Genomic DNA, 23,210 nt, shown 5'->3' on the forward strand with positions numbered 1-23,210 from the left:
CGCGGACGGTAGACTAATGCGCATATTTTGAAAACAAATTACTTTAAAATTTCTTCCTCCACGTTCACTACACACACACAAGCAAACAGACAGCGCTGATTGTGCTTTGGAAATCAGCATACGGCGCCGCATGCAGCATGTGTGCGAGTGTGTGTGTTCGGTGGTACATAGGACGCTGAACAATGATATTGGCGACCAGCTGGCAAGAGACAGAGGCTGTGCTGGGCAACAAACCCACAAACAGCCGCCAGATTACAGCACCAGCCGGGCAAGAGAAAAATGCCGTCTAATGGTTGAGTTGTTGAAACACCGGGCAAACGCTGTTGGTGAAGTGGCAGCGCTGCGCAAGCGGACGCGGGGGGCATTGTGGGTAGCTCAGCAGCAGACGAAATCGGAAAAGTGAATTTAATTTATGAGGATCTCCATAATTCCATAAGCATAATTAGTTTGCAAACTTGAGAATGCCACCTCTACAACAACAACAACGAAATGACGTTGGTTGGTTGCTATCGAAATGAGCGAATTGAAAAAAATTAACTCTGCAAATGGCGCACAGCTGCGGCAAGTGATTCTTAAACAGCAAAGTTGAGATTGAAAATAGTTTGCGAGGAGAGTAGAAAGAGTGGAGCTATCAGCAATTACCGAAGAATGCGCGAGAATTACACTTTTCTCGCTTTGGAGCTTCTGATGTTTTCGGTAGGTGTTCGTGACTCATTTAACTTTCGCTTGCTCCTAGAAGTCAAGAGAGATTTTTGGAAATTTATTGTCTTAGTTTTGAGCAATCGAAAAATCATGTTATTCTGGATACTTTTGGAAGAGTTTGCAATCAACTTTTATTTATGGCTGATCCACAGCAGCACTCATAAAGGGTGCTTCATTTTGAGGTTCCCTAATTTTTAAATAAAAAACACAGAAACTTCAAATTTAACGGAGAATGCTTATTATCTGTCAAAAAAGGCTATTGAAAAAAGTACCACTACTTAGATCACCCTGTATATCTATACATGTTGCTTCTACTTGTCTTACAATTTAGCATACGCTATTACATCGCAACAGATTCAGAGTAATTTTTCGCTGCAGAATTTCAGATTTGTTTTAGCAGAACCAGTTAATCGGTTATAGCTAACCGGTTATAACTAACCATTTTAGTACTTGAAACATACTTACCAATATATATATAATATTTCGAAACTGTTCGCTATAGAATTACAGATTTATTATAACAGAACCAACTAACCGGTTAGCTAACCTGTACCTGTTATAGCTAACCGGTTATTGCTAAGCACTTTAGTACTTGAAACATGCTTTACAAGAAATATATCATATTACTCACTCATATGATAAATCTTTAGACAAAAACTTAAAAGAATCACTGTAGTTCCATTATCCTAACAAGTGGCAACATTGTTGAACAGTCTGCAATCAATATTAGCTTTGTGTGGCATGAGACCAACGAGACAGTTAGATTACCTGTCATCAATTTGCAATATTAGAAAAGAAAACAAAAACAGCAGCAACGTCGATGCAGTCGAGGCAGATGAGATTTCGCCTCTTCTTTTTGCCAAACTTCTGAGCATTTGCATTTGAATGGAGAATGGAAGACGGAGGATAATGCGAAAGAGATAGGAAAAGTGCTTACCTGTTTGTGCGAGTCGTGGAAAACAACGTCGCCATTCAATCGCCTGCCAATGATGAACTCCGCGCCAGATAAGCGACATTGAGATAGGTGTGCATGTCTGTGTGTATGAGTGTTCGCATGGACAGCGCGGCGCCAAGAGCACGAGGCTACTGCTTCGAAGTCGCAGGTTGCAAGGGCAGACAGACATTCGCATTAGCAGATTTTTTCCGTCGCTGCTGAAGGCAATGAAAAAATTGCTAAGAACATTTGTGGCAGCAACAGAGAAGAAAGCGGAAGTGAAGGGCTGCGGGAGAGCAAAGTGTGGCGGGACAAGTACGCTATCCTCAAATCTGATGCTCGATAAAAGTGAGTTTCGGCAAATAGTGCAGCATTTTAACGGATAGCCAGTGCCAAGCAGAAATGTATGGGTGTGTGCGTGTGTGAGTTTGGCCGAAAGTGCATCCCATAACTCTTAATAAGTATGCAGGGAAAGAGTCGGGGTTGGCGGCAGCGAGCAATTGCAGCAGTTAGAACTAGAAGTCTATTGGTCCGCCCACTTAACTTGTCCACAGCACCAATGGGGGCACTCAGCTGCCCTGATCTGTATGTATACGAGCATACATATGTATGGACCACAACACAGCGCGAGCGCATTGTGTCCAGCAGCTCGGTTTAGGTCTGAACCTTTCTAGCTTAGCGGGGTGCCACTGTAATACATCGATATTTGTGGGCCACGGCGTCGGCGTCGGTGACGGCGACATCGGCAACAATGCATGGCGCTCGCAAAGAAGATTGCAACAAAAATGCAGCAGCATTAGCACCCTGTACCTTGTCCCCCCCCACAAGCTGGCCATTCATACAATATTTCACGTGGCCATAAACGCCACACAACTAATGGAGTCGAAATTTATGGTAAACGAGTTTATTTGCGACGATTTGTTGTACTTAGCCATGGAATTTATGTTGTGGCAACAATTTTCAAAATGGCAGCTCCACACTTGGTTACACTTCGGATTTGAACGCGGAGAGGGACAGAGAGCGCCAAAATTTACATTCAAATTTGTTTATTGCTATTGCTATTGTTGTTAGTTTTGTTGTTGTATGAGCTAATTTGTATTTATGAGTTGCTTTGCTGTTGGCAGTGGTGAAAATATGCAATGACCAACCGAAATTTATTATCAAAGCACATTATTAATAGGCAAATGGCTGCTAGTTACCGTTAAACCACTTCGGGATAACCAGCGGCGGCGGATGAGCAGAGAGAAATTATATGCCGTAGAGCATAGCAAAGCTGTAATTTTCATTTTATGCTCAAGATCTCTTTGGATCGAGTTGAATTCTATGGCTTTGTCTGTCGGTTTGGTGGGGTTTATGGGACGGCGATGTCTTTAGACCATACTTCTTCCGTGATGATCAAGACCGCCACGTTACTGTGAATGGGAATCGCTACCGCTCAATGATAACCGAATATTTTTGGCCTGAATTGGATGATATGGACTTGGACAATATGTGGTTTCAACAGGGCGACGCCACAAGCCACACAGCGAATGTCACAATCGATTTATTGGAAACCAAGTTTGGCGAAGGTGTTATCTCACGAAATGGCCTAATACATTGGCCGCCTAGGTCATACGATTTGACGCCGTTAGACTATTTCCTGAGGGGGTTACGTAAAGCCTATGATCTGTGACAACAATCCAGCGACGATTGATGAACATCGTACGAGTATCGAACGTGAAATTGCAGCAGTATCGGCTGATTTATGCTTGAAAACTGTCGAAAATTGGGTTCAACGCTTGTACTTCTGCATGCGTGCCCGTAGTGGCCATGCAAAAGAACTTGAGTTTCATTCAAAAAGGCATCGAATATACTTTCACAGAAATGAAGAATTACATTAAAATCGCTCTTACTGAAAAATCCTTTACTACATAGTTTCACATTAAGGCCGAGCAAACCTGAAATTGATACAAAGAGTACAGTTCGCCACTAGCAATCTTCACTACCATACCACTGAAAACAAAAAGACAGTCCAACACAAATAATAATTTGAAAAAATGTTAACAAGTTTACGCTTGCCTTAGTGGGCTAGCACAAAGTGCAAAAGCAGTAATATGTTGTTGATAGCTTCACACTGAGTCGGTGATTGGCAGTCTGCATGCCAGAACACGCACACACTACAAACATATATGGACAGACACAGCTGCTTTGCAATCTTGTACTTTTACGCACACATGCAACACATTGGATCTGCTGCAGCCGGTACGACTGGCGGCGAGTAATGACAGATATTGTGTGCATTTGTCTTCGCAGGCGGCTTACACTCGGATGTGCACACAGAGCAGCGACATTGATTTGTCTGAAAATGAGAGTACCTACTAATGGCTGCAGACCTGGTGCTGTGATGAGACTGCAACAGTGTGTGTGTGTGTGCGGCGCACAATTTTGTAAACAACACTTGGTAAACAACATGGCGTATGAGTAACATTCGAGCATAACCTCCACTGTGCGAGGTACTCTATTGGTGGATGTACATAACGGGTGATTTTTTTGAGGTTAGGATTTTCATGCATTAGTATTTGACAGATCACGTGGGATTTCAGACATGGTGTCAAAGAGAAAGATGCTCAGTATGCTTTGACATTTCATCATGAATAGACTTACTAACGAGCAACGCTTGCAAATCATTGAATTTTATTACCAAAATCAGTGTTCGGTTCGAAATGTGTTTCGCGCTTTACGTCCGACAAATTTTGTTCAGCGATGAGGCTCATTTCTGGTTGAATGGCTACGTAAATAAGCAAAATTGCCGCATTTGGGGTGAAGAGCAACCAGAAGCCGTTCAAGAACTGCCCATGCATCCCGAAAAATGCACTGTTTGGTGTGGTTTGTACGCTGGTGGAATCATTGGACCGTATTTTTTCAAAGATGCTGTTGGACGCAACGTTACGGTGAATGGCGATCGCTATCGTTCGATGCTAACAAACTTTTTGTTGCCAAAAATGGAAGAACTGAACTTGGTTGACATGTGGTTTCAACAAGATGGCGCTACATGCCACACAGCTCGCGATTCTATGGCCATTTTGAGGGAAAACTTCGGACAACAATTCATCTCAAGAAATGGACCCGTAAGTTGGCCACCAAGATCATGCGATTTAACACCTTTAGACTATTTTTTGTGGGGCTACGTCAAGTCTAAAGTCTACAGAAATAAGTCAGCAACTATTCCAGCTTTGGAAGACAACATTTCCGAAGAAATTCGAGCTATTCCGGCCGAAATGCTCGAAAAAGTTGCCCAAAATTGGACTTTCCGAATGGACCACCTAAGACGCAGCCGCGGTCAACATTTAAATGAAATTATCTTCAAAAAGTAAATGTCATGAACCAATCTAACGTTTCAAATAAAGAAAGAAAAGTTATCAAGCTCTTAAAAAATCACCCTTTATATAAGTGTGTATATGAAACTGTAAATATGTACTTGCATTTAAGTGTATTTTCTGTGGATTTAAGCACTCACTTAATGGAGCGACTGTGAGCCTTACTACAAAATGGCAATTGCTGCAGGTAATTATTGTAAATGAGTCACGCAACGATTGAAGAAGATTATATTTGTGATCTGCGATGAGTCCGGTTGATAATATTGTTCAGAGAGGATGCAAAATAAATTAATTTTTATTTTCTATAACTAGTAAAGTGATCTGAAAACGTTGAAAATTCAACTAAAACTGTTTCAGCAATAATTAATATTAACGAATATAGCTGAAATATACGTCTCTATTGTAGACTTGCCTCGTTTTACACCAAAGATAATGCATTTCGTTGCATAATTTCCAGAATCGCCAACAGATGATAACCAGATCCTTAGAAAATATGTTGAATGTCAGCAAATATTCTGCTCCACCGCCATTATATCATTTCAACCAGCTGACGCGTGTCCTAACACAATTCGGTGAACAAGCATCCATATAGATAAAATTGCATTTATTTTCCTTGTCTGAACTAACAAACACAGCGCATAAATTTTATCGAACAAGCCAATGCGAAAACCCACAAATAATAACATTTGTACAGAGTTCACCAACAAATATGCGCAAAAACAACAATTCGCATGCATATTATGCAGGCTTGTGATAACATGAAATATGACCACATGCAGGTTTAGATGTACTCGTAAACAATAATAATTTTCAGCGAGAAGCTGTAAACAAAAAGCTCGGAAATACACATACACACATATATGAATACATGTTTGTATATGTATATGTATATAAGGCTATGTGGCAACGCCAGCCCTGCAGGGAAATCAACCATTACTAGTTTACCATAGCGGCTCGTCCTTTTCTATACACACACGAGTGCATGAAGTAGGTACTTTTTATGTGTTGAAAAAATACCGATCTTCGACTAGTTCAAAATATACAAAATAATAGCTAGTTCACTAGGCAGAACTAGTGGTTTTTAATTTGAAAAATAAGAAATTACTGAAGGAAAGTGGATGTTACGTAGTCGAAAAAGTCTTTTCGTATTTTGTCAATAGATGTCGTGGCATTCGTATATCTCCAGTGCTACCCGCCGCAAGGTAAAATCTCAAGCTTCATTTAATTAAAAAAACCCAAAAATCGGGGAAGTTGAAAAAAAGTAACGAATGTTCAAAACTAAGTGAAAATTATTAAGAAATTCGCTTTATTTTGCGATTTTTGTATATGTAAAAAAGGGAAGAATGCCACTCAAGCCACCAATGAAATTTGTGAAGTTGACGAAGACGATGCTGTACAGATATCAGTTCGTGTAGCACAACAATGGTTTGCTCACTTCCGTTCTAGAAAATTCGATATGAAAGACGCACCTCGCTCTGGTCGACTTATCGTTGAAAAAGTCGATGAAATTACGGAAAATATGGACCAGGACCGTCACATAAGCAGGAACTTAACATTCAACATCAAACGGTTTTGAACCATTTAAAAAAGGCTGGCTACAAAATGAAGCTCGATGTTTGGGTACCACATGAATTTTCTGTGAAAAATTTAACAGACCGAATCAACATCTGTGATTCTTTGCTGAAATAAAATCGAATCATCTCTGAAGCGAATGGTAACAGACGACGAAAAGTGGATCAAATACGATAATAATGATCATGGGTTGGAAGCTCAACAATTGATCGCAAAGCCGGTATTGACGCATCGAAAGATTAAGCTTTGTGTTTGGTGGGATTCGAAAGGAATCTGAGCTGCTCCAGCCTGGTCGAACGATTGATTCTAAATTTTACTGTCAACGACTGATGCTTCAGTCTTCCATCAGAACAACGCTAGACCACACATATCTTTGATGACTCGGCAAAAAGTGGGAGAGCTTGGCTGGGAAGTTTTGATGCATCCACCACATAATCTTGACCTTGCACCATAGGAGTAGCATTTGTTTCGGGCAATGCAGAACTGCCTTAATGAAGTAAAGTTGGCTCCAGGAGAAGTCTGTGAATATTTCTTGTCGCAGTTTTACGCCGAGAAACCAGAAAAGTCTTATACTAATGGAATAATGTGTCTAGCGGAAAAATGGCAAAAAGTGGTTGACCAAAATGGTACATATTTGGTTCATTAAAGTTCATTAAAAATATTAAAAAATAAGTTTAAGTTTGATTAGAAATACGAAATGAATTTTTCGACTACCCTTTATATCTTTTCTAAGAATCTTTAACCAGTGGATCGAATAAAATAAATCTTTCATACTAAGCTTTTCAAATCGTAAGCACCATTCCATTTCCTATTAAACTACCCAAAGCTCCTACAAAATGATGAAAAAATTATAGATCCATCATTAATGCAATTCTTAATCCATTAAGTAAAACAAATGCAAATCACAGAGGCCTTAGTTCATCAAAAGAAAAATTATAGTTTCAGACTAAATTTCACGAATCCATCACTGAGTACTTTACTTCCAAAGAGATCTTTCCTCCGAAGTTGTGAGAAGACTCAGATTGTAAGATACTATCTTAATGAGAAACTGAAGCGCTTTGAGCATTATATAGAAATAGACAATAAACAACTCTATCATTTAATTAGTAACATAATCGCAAAACATCGTGGAAAGATATGAAGTGCTAACGGTATGCGCCATACAAAGGTAACAGCCCTTACAAGAGAAAGCTGGGTAGAACCCATTTCAAAGCATGAATACGGAAAGGCTAATACACACGCCTTGCTCTCCTTCCACCCACACATACGTCAACTCACACAATCTCTGAGTGCAGACACGCGTTCAAGCGAAGACAAAACGACGATAAAAGGCTAATCAAGCGCCGGGAAGATGTGTGAGGTGAATTATGTAACGAAGCTCATCAAATAAACACAACTACCTTGCACGCAAATTAGTTGCTACTTTACATTATGAATTTTAATGCTCATCATTAGCCCCGTGCATAAAAGCACACGTACTCACGCGAAAGCAGAGCACAGTCAGCTTGACAGCACTGACGATGGCTTTGCTCCACCACACCTACTCTCTCTCTTTCCACCACACACACATGTACGCGTTTATGCACAGTGAACACACATGCTGTCACACTCATGAGCGCATACATGTATGTTTGTAAGCATGTATGTATGTATGTATGCGTGCATGTTTGCCAGCGCGTCCTTTGATGTAGCTTATTGGGGAAACAAGTGGCAAGCGAGCAACGGTAACCGTGGAGACCCACACAGCGAGCGTACACAAATGCTGATGGATGCGGAGGCACGTGCTGGCGACATGCGGATAAAAATGTGACAAAACTGAGCGAACACGTGATGCTTTCTGTGCACTCATATGAGACTGTGTGCATTTGTTTTTTAACTGGAAGTGAGATGTGGCACTCAAATTTATTAATTAAATTTTTAATAAGAAGTTATCAACTTTTTTATTAAAAAAATGTTTATCAAAGTCATAGTTATGTGCTAAGCAAGTTTTGAGGCGCTCCTTTCGATTGTTCCGACATTCAACTCGAAGAGAGACAATCTGCGACGTTTTCTGAACTCTGTTCGACTCCTCTTAGGCACCTTGCTTCGTGAAGAGTTATGAATTATAAGGAAGTTCTAATGATTTTGGCCAGAAAAGTACTATAGCTGCGACATAACGGAGCCTTATACATATATTTTATATATATAGGAATATAATCCTCTCACATTTCAGCCCACTTTATGCAACATCACATCATGAACTAGTTTGCACCTCCTACATTTCACTACAGTGTAATTTCGGCTGCTACAAGTAATATAGTCCCATTAGATTTAACAGTTACATAACAGTTTATGATTTCTTTGAATTATTTCCCACTTATCTTCTTGGCTCATTTAGTTGTCTTTTACGTGCGGCGTTAATGGAAAATGGCAAAAATCTCAATTAAAATCACATGCACGGCAGTAAGTGGAAATCACTGCGAAGATATCTAGCATCTAAATACTTATCTGCTTCGTGTGCTAATAATTCTCAATTCCGCACATAAAAGAGCACAAAGATTCGCTGAACAATAATATCCAACTGCACTGCCTCTCAGCCCACAGCAAGCTACCGAAAGTGAGCCTCGAAACGACTGGCGAAAAGGCATACGCGCTTCACCACAGTCAGCAACACACAGCCATAGAAGACACACACATACACGCACACGCAACTTATCCTTCATTTGGGGCAATCAGCGGTAAATTCCACACAAATTCCATTCTTCCGGCGAGTGCGAACCGAAACCGGCTGCAAATCGAACCGAAATCAGCAGCTATCATTATGATCACGTGGCACACGGCTAATTTGATTTCGAAATGTGTGTGTGTGTGTGCATAAACATTTTTGCAGAAGCAAAATTAATGGGCGTGCTTCTAAATTAAACTTCGGAAGCGATTTTGTGCGATTTTCGAAAGAGAAATATTCGTTGCCATGTGAAAGCAATACATTAGGCACCACAAACAGTTAGTTGGAGGTTAAGGCCATGCGTTATCGTTTCATTAAAGGCGTTGCCATGCAATTTTTCATCGACGAAATCAACATGGTAACAAATACTTCCTTAAAACGCACCCAACATACCACATCGAGCAGAGTGTGATAATTTCGCATAAAAATATTTTTTTTTGTAAAGAATTTGCGAATATTTAGTTAGCCGGTTTTGCAAGGATTCATTAAGGAAGCTGGTTTTTGCTACAAATTGGCTTCCCTGCTGCATGTTTTCCATACAGTTTAGCTGCTCGCACACAGGCGCCTCGAGATGTGGCAAGTTGTGTGACACAACACGCGCCGGCAGTGCAACAATAACGCATAGCAGCTCTCTCATGTACATATGTCTGTGCTTATTTCCTAACGGTACACATGCACACATGTGTCGGCATGCACTTGGCAGACTTGCCAACTCACCGCAATAATCACGTGTTCATAACTGCATTGTTAGGTGCCACACGGCCACTTCGGCATGTGTTGTGCTTGGTTTTGCACTTTGTTTGTATGTGCGTGTGTGTGTGTTGCTTTTTGCCGCTCCACTGCTTATAATTGCGAAATTGTTATTGACCAACTTTTTTGAGTTGTTTCATTCGGTTCTCGTTCCAGCTTCATTGTGCAGTTTCTCTGCAGTTTTTGCACTGTGCTGTGCTGTTATTGCTGTTGTTGTCGTTATTGTCCTTCTAGTTGTGGCGTGCTTGTGCAGCAATTCTTGTGGTTTCTTTAATTCACAACACGTTCGATATTGGTGTTCGTAAACGAGATTGTGCACTCCGTTTATGGCCGCAAAGCAAAGTGCCAGCCAATAACAAAAACTAGCAACAACATGGCACATTAGTTTTGATTACTTTGGGTTTGTACAAATAATATGAATTTGCCTCAAATTGCTTATTGCCAAAGCAAGTGTATGCTTATATCACATGTATGTATGCTCACACACACACAGCCACGCCATAAATGGGGTTTATCTTCATCGCAGCCTCCGTGGTGCCGGCGACAACTAATAACGTATCCGAAAATTCATATTTCATGATATTCATATTCGAAAATAAATCTAAATGACTTTGGTTCAAAACAAATAAACAATACTTGAACTCAAGCGACATACACAGTTTGAAATATAGCCTTATATATATCAGACGGTGAATGAGTATAGATCTCGGAACAAAAAAAAGCTTGTGTCATTAGTGTTAATTTTCAGATACGAAGATAATAGTGTTGTCATAGAATTCAAGCTTTGACGAAACTTTTGAAAAGTTACTTAGCTGTTCTATTTGTGAAGCTCAATGCTTTGGAGCAGGCATATGAAGACCTCACATCGAACCATGCGGATCAGTGTCTTTTAAGGGTCAAGAATGGGAGGCGTTTGTGTCTAAGAAGGCCTCTTTTTCAAAGCGTGGTCTTACTAAAGCCGGTTAACTTATTAGGATTTTAGTGGAACACAAATGCGGTAGAAGAGCAGCCTTTTAACCTTTCGGAGAACGAGTTTTCTCTATAATTAAAAACACCACCGCACATGTAATGCAATTATGGAAGGCCATTTTTAATAAATTGATTGATTATTCTCCTTCATTATCCATAAATTGTCAGCTTTAAAGTCAGTTTACAAAAGTTGCCTGTCATTTGAGCTATAAGAGCACCAAACCAAATATTAATAATCGAAAATCGGTGTTGTTTTCTAAAATATTCTCCATTAAGATCTGTAAATTTTTGCCTGCGTGTATACCAACCATCGAAGCATTTTTGCCACTCAGATTGTGGTATTTCCAAAACATATGTTCTAAGCACTTCAACCGCCCCTTCAACCGCCCCTTCAGGTGTCCATTTTTGTTTATTTTTTACGTACAGGAGTAAAAGGAAGCCATTCGGTCCAAAGTCAGAATTTTGAGGTGGATGACTCATCAAATTGATGTATTGTGTGTCTAAAAAAACAGTTATTTCAGTCAACACCAGGTTAAAAATGACTGTGTATCACTCATAATTTCCAGTTCTGCGTTGTTCCAGTGATATGCTTGCAGCATGCCCAGTTTTTCCAAAAAAAAAACTATTTGCTTCGTGCGCGAACACTTTTTGTTGTTTCTGCTAATAGAGAAACACCCGTACAGTCAGCCGCTGTTTACATTCGATCTTATACACATAAATCCACCTTTCATCACCTGTCACGATATCATAGACGTATTTCGAAGCGCCAGTATCAGATTTATTAACCAATCGAGACGAGCATTTTGTGCGAGCGATTGACAAATTGTGTGAGATCCAACGTGAAGAAATTTATTCACAGTTAAATGTTCATGGAATACGGTGTGCATGCGGTCCCACTAATGCATATGATGGTCTTAATTTCACGACAGATCATGTGACGATCTTGCAATATCAGTTTGTGCACAGCATTAATGCTTTCTGAAACAACAACTGATTTTGGACGTATTCACGAAATTCGACTTGAGGTGAACTACGACCTCGATCAAATTCATCATATCATCTCTAAATTGACTTAAATTTATCAATACACTTTTGCTGAGCTAAGCCCCGTCGAAAGTTGTACCAAATAATCGCGCAAAAATAGTTGCGATTTAATTTAATTTTTTCGCCGAGGTGAATATTTTGAGTTACTGTAAGCAACAAAAATAGCGCCCGTATGTCAAAACCTTCTGGGTTTGTATACCATCAAAAATGTCAGTCTTTACGATAAAGATATGAGTTGGCAAGTTGCAGCATTGGGATTGCCAAATCCCGAAAAGTTACAAGCAACTCACGTAACCCAAGAATATTTCCAAAAATTTAAGAACATCGGATAAACCAAAGCCCTTCTAGATACAGGGTAGGCCATTTAAAGTTGACCCATCTGGCAACGCTGTAACTTTTAACAGCGCTGACAAATCGGCCATGGAACAGTACACTCCAAAAGAACGCGCTGAAATTGTTCAGCTTTATATTCAAAATAACTTTTCAATTGTGTTAACTCAACGTGCGTTTCGCAAAAAAAATAAAGTGAAAAGTGCTCCAGTTAAGAACACAATTAAGTCTTTATACGCAAAATTTGTGAACACCGGTAATCTCAGTAATGCCAGTCATGCATCCAGACAACGCACAAGACGTTCTGATGAAAATATCGAAGCTGTACGAGCCAGTATTGAGGAGACTCCATCGACATCGAGTTATCGCCGCTCTCAGGAATTAGACATCTCTCGCACCACTCTCCGACGCATAATTCATAAAGATTTGAAGATGTTTCCATATAAAATTCAAATGGCACAAAAACTAAACCCAGCTGATTATCCGCGACGCCTTAATTTTGGCAAATGGGCCATCGAAATGGCTGAAAACGAACTTGACTTTTGGCGAAAACTCATCATGTCAGACGAGGCACATTTCTCGTTGAATGGAGGCGTTAACAAGCAAAATTGCCGATTTTATGCCACCGAAAATCCTCAATTAATTGAAGAACAGCCTCTTTACGACCAAAAAGTAACAGTTTGGTGCGGTGTTTGCGCGAATATGATCATCGGACCGTATTTTTTCGAAGACGATGATGGAGCCACGACAACAGTCAATGGTGAGCGTTATCGAGCCATGATAACGGATTTTGTGATACCCATTATTCGCGAAAATGACATGGATAACTTCTGGTTTCAACAGGACGGGGCTACATGCCATACAGCTCGACCAACAATCAATTTATTGCGACCATTTTTCCCCGGGCGATTGATATCGAAAAATGGTGATGTTGACTGGCCACCGAGATCACCAGATTTGACGCCACCAGACTTTTATTTGTGGGGTTATTTGAAATCCAAGGTATACGCTAATAAGCCAAAGACCTTAGCTCAACTGAAAGCCAACATTCGACGTGAAACAGCCGCCATATCATCCGAAACATTGGCCAAAGTCATGGAAAATGTCGAAAAAAGAGTGCATTTAGCTGTCAAAGCTAAAGGTGCCCATTTACGCGATCTAATTTTTAAATATTAGCTGAAACAAATCCCCTTGGACCAAAATAAATTATTTTTGAAATGAACAAAAAACATTGTTTTCTTTTGTTCTTTTTTTTTAGAAACAAATGGGTCAACTTTAAATGGCCTATATGTATAAAAAGATATGTGAAAAAAGTCAATTAGAAGGATGGAAAAGTTATCATAATACTTATGTTCCCGTTAGAAAATTGTGTCAACTTTTCCGTACTTTGAAGAAAGAAGGTCGAAAAACACGAATTAAAGGCTTGCGCCTGAAATGAGTTCGCTGAGAATCTTCCTCATAGCAAAAATATACATGATGAAGCTCTTGGAGACCCCTACGATAGGGCGATCACTTAAATAAAATCAAAATAAAGGGTGATCCATTACAAGGTACCCTACCTTTTTTAAAGAAAAAAAACAGACACTTCAAATTTATTGGGGAATGTCTATTATCATTTGAAATATTCGGCATTTATTTTTGAAGATTATCTTCACCAAATATTAGACACGCCTACGTCTCAGATGGTTCATCTGCTTAGACTTTACAAATTCCCACAGGAAAGGGTGTGACATCACAAGAACTTGGTGGCCAATCGTCTGGCCCAAAACGTGAAATTATTTGCTCACCGAATGTTCTATCATTAAATCCACAGATTGACGATACCCCGTTAAAATACAGTCTATAGAAAACAACTGAAGAAAAAGCAACCACCTAAAAGCCTTAAATCTCTTTACTGAAGAAATAGCTTTAATAAAAATGATTTAAATGTTTTGAAAACTCAAATTCGACTGAAACGAAAGCTTTCGTACTTCTAATTAAGAGTGAGCAAATAAACTTCGTCTAAATAAGTATCCCAGGCTTTACTGAATTCCTCATTTAATTAATTTTTCGATGAAATCGAGAAAAAAATGCCAATGCTAATTTGTTTAGGGCACTGCCACGCAAGTATGCCGCAATGACCGGAAGTGCCAAGTTTCATTTCAATATTAATTGCCCAACAATTTGTAGCGAAAGCGCTCAGCTTATTGTCTCTCCCGAAATGTAGGAAAGTTAATTCATTAAACACAAAATTGTTAAACACACAAATAAAATCAAATGTTTATGATGCGAAGGCAGCCATCAAACACGAGGCAATCAAAAGTGGCAGCGAAAGTCAGAGGGCGGATTAATGCTGCTCATCTGCGAGTGTAAAAAGAAACACAAATACATACGCGATGTGCGCTGGTGCATAAGAGGCTTTTAAACACTCGTAATTATTTTCAGAAAAATTAAGCAAAACGGAGAAATCAGCGCTATTCCCGCAACCTCCCGCTCGTGGGTGGAAGGACGCGTTGAAATGCGAAAAACGCGCAGCAAAGCGTCCACAACAGCCAAAAGGGTCTAAAGGAGAAATGCGCGGCGCATAAAAGTGGAAAAAATTAACCCCCCCGCGAGGGGAATGGAGCATGATACGAAACTTTTTATGCGGATTTAAGCGTAAAAATTGCCATAAAAGATAATTGCGAGTGTGTGCCTGTAGGCAATTAAACGTAACTCCAAACAGCAACCAAAAAACATGTTCAACACGCAACAAATTAAAGCGATGAGTTTCATGAGAAATGGCTGGCCGAAGGGATTGATATGAATTGTAACGAGAATGGCAAAGTGTCGAACTGATACTTATTTATGATATATGTATATATATTTTTTTCAAGCTCGGCGCCTGTTGAACTGTGTTTCCGTGCCACACCCACTTTTGGAAAATTTAAAATTTTCTAATTTAAATACATTTAAAACCCTTGTGCGCCCCGCCTCTCCACCTGTGGATTGAATTTATGGCCAACACAACTTCGGAGCCGAAACAACTACAGCAAAGACAAACAGTTCGAAGCAAGTAAACAACACACCGCCGCCAGCAGTGGATGCACTTTTGGCACACCAGCCATCAGCCAAGCGCCAGCACATACATAATGCAATGGAATACAATAATTACGAGGAGGAAACTCGAAACTAACCAAAAGCTAACCGCTTTGTTAATATTTGTTTTTCTAGTTTCGCAGTTGGCAAATAAGTTTTGCGTCTAACCAAGCGAGCGAGCAACCAATAAACTAATCCACCAGCAGGTAAACCAACAGAAAATGTTAATTTGCGCAGCTAAGCTCACACCAACGCTATTGGCACATGCACTACATCTGTGCAGGTGTGTGAGTGTGTGTTACTTCACTTCGACCGTGCCGCACCCAAAGGGCAAGTTTTCGAAAGAGCTCCACAAGCAACGAGTTTCAAATGCGTTCGAAATTTGTTTACCCATTGTCAATAGTATACATGAAGACTACAACAACAACAAGAATGCAAGAACACATCATGTGCAGCGCACTTATAGACAAGATATGCCGTTATTAAATAAAGAAGCTCAAATAAACACTGACGACCTCGTGCGCTCTTCGCCGCCCCTCATTCTCACTGTCAGTTAACATTAACGGCATTGGTGTTGTGGGCAGAGCGTAGCATACACATGGGCGCTTGCATATGCATTTTGAATTATTTGCAAATATTTAGACATTTACCGTTGCACGCTGGCGTCGAAACTGAGTAAACTTTAGACAGCCGCACAGACTTTGAAGGGTCGGAGCTTGCCATGCGGGTGCGGTGGGCACTGTGGTACATCAAATTGACTTTAGTTAATTTCGTTTAAGGAGGATGTGTTTGTATGTGTTATGTTATTAGGGAAGTAAATATGCTCGCACCATAATTTTTATAAAAACTGAGTTTTTTAATAATAGATAATTTTTAAAATCATATTTTCGAAATATTTCGAGCTTGAAACTAGTACTAAGGGACCCTTTCATATCATGAAACCGTCATATATTCATTTTATAACCACTTTCTTTGTGAAAGTACTTTAGACTTTACTTTACATAATTGTGTTTCTGCTTCAAATTATCTACTGTAGATGGGTTTTCGAAAGTAGTAGCTTGAGTTGCTACAATAAATTCAGACTTAGTTTTAAAAATATTTATCATCCCACGAAAGTGCCTGATAAATGTTGTGTTGCTCATACGACATGTTGTACCTATGAATGCCCAGCTCATTTAAAGTATAACTTCAACTTTTCATATTACTTTTAAATAAATGTTTTAGTGGAAACACACAATTTTGTATTAGAAAATCTTTTTCCAAAGTTGTTGGTTTTGTTATATACTACTGTGGGCAAAAATAGTAAGATTTTGTAATTTAGATTTCATGCGAAAACTTATTCGTCGAAATATTTTTTCTAGTTTTTTGTGACTGTCAGTGGCATCTGTATCAAATATCACATCAAAATAATCATTAGTGCTTAGTATACGCTTGCCTTTCTGAAATATATAAAGTGCGTTCGGTGATATTTACGATGAGTGAAATTATTTAACAAAGAGTTCCATAAAATTTTGTGTGCGGAATAAATTTCTTGTGCCGAATCGTTCAGAATGGTGGAGAAGAAATTCGGTGATAACTGTTTGTCGCGAGCAACTGTTTTTGATTGGAACAAATTATTCAAACAACGAACCACGTCCAGGTCGGCAATCTACATCAACTGATGTTCAACAAGCCAATATAAAAAGAAAGAACTGGTGCTTGAGAATCGACGATTAACAATCAGAGATCTTATTGGCATCGTTGGGATGTAGGAAAGATCAGTGGAAACCAACAGTGACAGATCTTTTGGGCTTAAGAGAAGTGAAAGCAGGATTGGTTTCATTTTTTCGAAAAACAGCATCGCTTTAACGTCTGTGAAACAATGCTTTCCGACTACCAGGATGTCATAAAACGTATGGCGATGAGTTTTAGATCTATGCTTACGAGCTGAAAACAGACGATTAATCGACCGAATATCATTGCAAAAGTGAGCCGAAGGGGAAAAAACCACGTCAAAGCAGGTCAAAAATGAAAGATAAGTCAGTTTTCTTCAATAATCGAGGATTATGCGATTTACTTTCGACCGGCCAAGCTGGAGGAAACAAGTAAAACTATTTGAGTGATATGCGTCGTTCGCGTGAAGCTGTAAAAATATACCGGAATTATGGGCCAACAACTCTTGATTTTTATATACTATAATGCACATCACATTTTGCATTGATTCTTCGTGAGTCTTTCCCGAAATTTTCAGCTAATATCGAGCCGCAACTACCGTATTTACCTGATCTAGTTCCGTGTGACTTCTGGCTATTCAGCATACTCAAACTACTGCTCCACGGAAACCGTTTTGAGTCAATTGAAGACATTAAAAGTGAATCGCTACGCGTATTGAGGGCTGTTTCGGAATTTCCGGTATTGGAGCATACATTGAAGGGGACGATATTTGTTTCCAAGATTGAAATAAGAATATTAAAATTATGAATAAAATCTTACTATTTTTTTTTCTCATAGTAGAACATGCGAACAGTAGCATGATTTAGGCATGGTTTCAATTTAAACTTAAGAGTTTTTTATGTTAGACTATGGTTTCACAAAATTTTTCAAAAAATTGGGTTGAATATAACGGACATACCTAATATGCGTATACATTTATACATACATATATATATATTTATATATACTCTCAGCACACTGCTTTACCCAGCTCAAACTAGACTCGTCTCTTTGCCTTCACGAGAAAAACAGATTTATATGGTCGTTACAATCTTCCAACATTATTGTGACATTTAAGCACCGTCATCTGCTCAAATGTTATGTAATGTAATTTAGCAAATTGTTATGCCCCAATTCGAACACCCTCCATGAGCATAATTTATTATTTGTCGTGCATTTAGAAGCATTTTCTTATCAATTTCATGCATTTGCGATAACTTTCAATTTCCGTTCTGCCTGTTCTGCTCGAAAAACCGAAACTCCGTTCTACGCCCAGCACAATTAAGCTGATATGCCGAGCATATTTGAGCTCACACACATATTTATGACGACACTTTGGATTACATGTTGCGAAAGCACGGCCCAGCGGCCCGAATGGGGGCAGAGCTGGGGCTAACGAGCCTCGAACGCGCACAGCCAGCATTAATTCATTCATTTATGCAGATAAACACACACAAACATACATACATCAGCACATACACAGTGTTGGCGCCGAGCACGTTGTGGCGGTTGCCTGGTGTCTTGCCGTAGCAAAGTGTCTTCTTCAATCAAAATTTACGCACGTCCAAATCGTAATTTCGGTGGCACAATCCAAGTAAATTCCAATTATCCAACACGCAATGCGACAATAATCGAAATTAATTCCAGCATGTTCACCACAACGGCCCGCCAGCGGTGTAAGCGCGGTGCGGGAGCGCCAGACCAGCCAGACAAACAGTTGCGAATATGCAAACACACGCACTGCCACTCACACATTCGCAAGCACACATACTAATTGTGCAATTGTGTGCGTAGAATGTGTGTGTATGTGTGTGAGGGAGAGCAGGGCATCAGCATAGCCAGTCGACGGGCGAACAATAGATCCACAATCACAAGTCAAGTCGGTGCCACGAAGCAGTGAAGTCAGTGAGCGAGTGCGGTCACAGCCAAACTGCGAGCAAAAATCAGCGCAGCCGAAGCACCCGTAAGCACGCCGAACTTGTGGCTGGCAGCGTTGATGGCAGCGGAAATAATTGTCTTGACACAAATAATCTTGTTACCGCGTGCGCTGCCCCGTTCGGCTGCTGCGGACGCTGTTGGCGGGGTCGGAAACGTGCCATTTGTCTCGGAAACTTCATTAAGCACCCGCAGCTGAGGGATAATAAAAGTGATGTCAAGACTGCGGCTCTACCTGGGGGTCTCTTTGTCCTTTTACCCTATAGTCCCCTTACCTCATAAATTCCGGTTCACGTCTTTAAGGCTGACCGCTTTCCGCTTTTATGCACCCACTCGACCGATTTACGCACTACCTACCTCTGCTGGTGCCCCACTTTTTCTTACCTTCGCAGTTCGGCGCGCCTGCCTGCCCGCCCCCTGCTTATCTTTATCAATTTATGTGCGTAATTTATGCGTTTCATGTGCCATTTAGCCTCGTTTAAGTCGTAAAGTAAACGAAAAACTCGCCCTCACCTTGCCGCCCACCGCATTTCGGCAAGCATGCAAGTTGGCTGCTCGGCTGTCTGCGGCTGTGCGCTGGCGTTTACTGCTATGAAGTCGTTTACCACAGAGCGTACTGTGGTGGCTGCGTGTGCGGGTAAGACGCTGGCGACAGTCGCTGCCAAAAATATGCGCCACAAGGCAGCTAAGCTTCCTAGCTTTTATGTGTGTGTGTGTTTGCATGTAAATGCCGTTCATAAAGAGGCAATGAAAAAGGCAATATGTAGTTATTATGTAAATTCTTTATTGCATTCGAACAAATAATAATCAAAATAACGGCAAATATTCACTTGTGGCGGCGCACTGCTTGAAATTCAAATGAAAATTTTCTTTGAAAATTTAAGCAAATATTTTGTCATTATTCATTATTCGCATTTTTGCGCTGTTTGCTGCGCATAGGCTGCATTAGGGTGGTACAATTTGCGATCATTTTTTATTTTTTTGATAAGAAATGCCGGTGAAGACTAGAGAGAACAGTTCCAAGAATAAACTAAATTTAAATGATATAATTCAAAGCTTCCAAGGAACTGATATTATAGTTTGATTATTTCTAATCGAAATACGAAAAGACTTTTTCGACCAACCAATATTTATAATGAACTTTGATGAACAAAATATGTGCAATTTTGGTCAACCACGTTTTGCGAGTTTTTCCCTTACAGCCATTATTCCATTAGTGTAAAACGTTTCTGGTTTCTCAACGAAGAACTGCGACAAGTAATTTTCACAGGCTTCTCTTGAAGCCAACTTTACTTCTTGAAGGGAGTTCTGCATTGACCGAAACAAATGATAGTCTGATGGTGCGAGGTCATGGCTATATGGTGGATGCATAAAAACTTCCAAGCCAAGCTCTTCCAGTTTCTGCCGAGTCATCAAAGATACATGTGGTCTAGCGTTGTCGGGATGGAAGACGAAGCCTTTTCTGTTGATCAGTTCTGGCCGTTTCTTTCGATTGGTTGCTTCAATCGCATCAGTTGTTCACAGTAGAATGTTGAATCAATCGTTCGACCAGGCTGAAGTAGTTCATAGTGGATGATTCCTTTCCAATCCCACCAAACACTCAGTATAACCCTTCGAGGCGACAATCTTGGCTTTGCGACCATTTGTTGAAATACACCACGCTTGGACCGTGATCTTTTTCGAACATTATTGTCGTCTTTGATCCACTTTTCGTCTTCTGTTACCATTGGCCTCAGAATTAGTCCGATTTCATTTCGTTTTAGCAAAGAACCGCAGATGTTGATTCGGTCCATTAAATTTTTCACAGACAATTCATGTGGAACCCAAATATGGAGCTTCCTTTGTAGCCAGTCCTTCAAATGGTTGAAAAGGGTTTGATGATGAATGTTCAGTTCTTTAGAGTTGTTATGGCTGCTTATGTGACTGTCCTTTTCAATCTTTTCCATAATTTCATCGGTTTTTCCAACGAAAGGTCCACCAGTGCGAGGTTCATCTTACATATCGAAATTTCTAGAACAGAAGCGAGGAAACCATTGTTGTGCTCTAACTTATTTTCAACCTCCGCGAATTTAATTTTTTTTATGAATTTAAGCTTAAAATCGTATCTTTCCAATAATCTATGGTATGACACAACACTGGAGATATACGACTGCAACGACATCTATTTACAAAATACGAAAAAACTTTTGCGACTACCCAATATACCCTAATACCGTCAACTCAACTTGAGAAAATGATTATGCTTTGGCTGTGCCTAAACTACATCCCGCTTTTATGTCTTGCTGAACGCAGTCGCCCAGTCTTAATATGTTTACTCAGCGCAGCTGAAGCTTTGAACTCAAGTTCAAATTGAAAATTGTTTGCATAATTCGTTGTTTTCCAAACCAAAGCCAGAAGAGCTTATGAGATTCTCATTGCTCGGTTCGTGTCAACCACAATTGACTTGATTGGATTTAAAATAATTTGCAGAAATTGTTCCGAATTAGAGCTGGCCAGACAATTTGCTTCTAATAAACTTTGATTGAAAAACTAATTTTGCGTAGAAATTTGAATGTCAAACAACACCACAAAAAAAAAAAATTAGCACAAGCACTCGATTGGTCTCGTTAGTCATAAAAATGCTGCGGCTAACCAAATTTTTCTCGTCACACACAAACAAAAGAAACAAGAGCAACAAACAACTTGTTTTAGTATGCAAAGTTACAGGTCTCTCCCGCTCACTCCCTTCCACACCCCGGCATTTGTATGTGTTGTCTAACGTGCAACAATAAATTACGTTTTATTGCTTGATTTTCGAGTGGCAGGTGCAATGAAATTCATCACTTTTAAACGCTTAACGGCCACTTGATTTCCTCTCAGCTCCGTTGCGTATTAAATCAATGACAAGAGGGCACTTAACGTGCATAACTGCGCACTTACTCATACATATGTACGCTTACACGTGTATACGCCACACAGCTGTGGACCAGCGTTGGACGAGTTTCGTGCTGTTTGATTGCTCCAGCTCAGCGTCTGCTCGTTGTTAAGCTTTCACTATTAACTTTAACAGAGTTTGCTCTTTGGTATTTAAAATGTTTACTTGCAGTTTTGTCACAAATACTTGCTGAAATGTTGGATAGAGCTGAAAGTTGCTGCTGTTTGTGTATAACTGTGTTTGTTTATAAGTATTATTTATAGCTTCTGTTGGCTCTAACTTTCTATTAAGCAAAATTGTTAAGTGACACCGGTGCGTATACGCAATTAAACTTAATAGTGTTTTAATGAATTATTTTTGAAATAATGAAGCTGATTTTGAAGTTTACGCCTTTAGAAGAAAGAAGTGGAAGTGAGAGTTCTCCGCTTTATCGTGTTGAGAACACATCACATCAGATTCAAACCACGACCATATTGGTTGATTCTACTTTCGGAAAAATAAGTATTACTGCAAAATATAGCCTACCTAGACACAATTATCCTAAAACATCATTTAAAATTCATCATGGATGGTAACTTTAACGCAAAACACTCGCAATGGGGTCCAAGTGTTACGACACCAAGGGGAAGAGAACTTTTTAAAGCGGCTACGGCCACTGGATACGACTTCATATCTACTGGCAAGCTGACTTACTGGGCTTTCAACACAAGAAAATTGCCTTACCTCATTGACTTTTTCATCGCTCGACAAATATCCAAGTCTCATCATTATTATAGAAAGTGGATTGGACTTAAATTCGGAACATTCGCCAGTATATCTAATCCTTATTTTGACCTTGACGCCTTATTTTTCTAATAGATGTATGAATTTGGAGTATTTCAAAGTTCTTCCCGACAAAAATATTGACTCTAAAGTGAACGTAGCAACTCCAGATATTTTAAAAGGCGAAATTTATACATTTAAGAAAACTATTCAAGAATCGGCTTAAAAAAGAAAAAGAGAAAACTACCTAAAAAGTGGCTAATCACGCGATTTCCTCAATATAAAAAAAACTTAACAATTTAACTATGCTTTTTAGCACCAAAATAAAGTTGTTTACAAGTCAAAACATTTCTAATTATATTGAGAAATTAACGTCAAACAAAAATTCAGATCTTTCGCTTGAAAAGCTGTAAAAAATGTTACATAGGAAACCAATATTGTCCTCAGCAATAGAAATGGATCACGGGCCAAAAGAAATAGAAGATGCAA

General features: G+C 39.7%; 1 long non-coding RNA gene across 1 annotated transcript in view; it reads left to right on the forward strand.

The window, feature by feature from the left end:
* LOC115065927 (uncharacterized) overlaps positions 1–23,210 on the forward strand; it is a 97,397-nt gene that overhangs the window by 29,384 nt on the left and 44,803 nt on the right. The window lies entirely within an intron of this gene.

Source organism: Bactrocera dorsalis, chromosome 5 (genome assembly GCF_023373825.1).
Source record: "Bactrocera dorsalis isolate Fly_Bdor chromosome 5, ASM2337382v1, whole genome shotgun sequence".
In the NCBI taxonomy this organism is placed as follows: domain Eukaryota; kingdom Metazoa; phylum Arthropoda; class Insecta; order Diptera; family Tephritidae; genus Bactrocera; species Bactrocera dorsalis.